This window comes from Sitodiplosis mosellana, unplaced genomic scaffold (assembly GCF_009176505.1).
Source record: "Sitodiplosis mosellana isolate CC-2019 unplaced genomic scaffold, AAFC_SMos_1.0 Smas_scaffold_1838, whole genome shotgun sequence".
NCBI classification, from domain to species: Eukaryota; Metazoa; Arthropoda; class Insecta; order Diptera; family Cecidomyiidae; genus Sitodiplosis; species Sitodiplosis mosellana.
The window spans coordinates 1-383 of NW_022597080.1; positions in this window are offsets into that span (position 1 = coordinate 1).

Consider the following 383-nt stretch of genomic DNA (forward strand, 5'->3'; position numbering starts at 1 on the left):
CGTTCGTTCGTTCGGAAATTGCTATGTTCGACCGTTGGGATTTTTTACATTTGAAATACATAGGAAGCAAATATTTCTTTGGCTAAGACTGAAGGTACAACGTTATTACCGGTGTTATTACTCAGTAATACCACTGGTAATAATTATTAACGATCTTATTACCGATTAATAAGTAATTACCGTTAAGTACTTAATTAAACTTTGTACTTAAGCTTGAGTATGTACTTAACGTACTTAACGTACGTACTTAACGTACTTAACGTACTTAACGTACTTAACGTACTTAACGTACTTAACGTACTTAACGTACTCAACGTACTTAACGTACTCAACGTGCTTAACGTACTTAAAGTACATACTCAAGCTTAAGTAGAAAGTTTAAT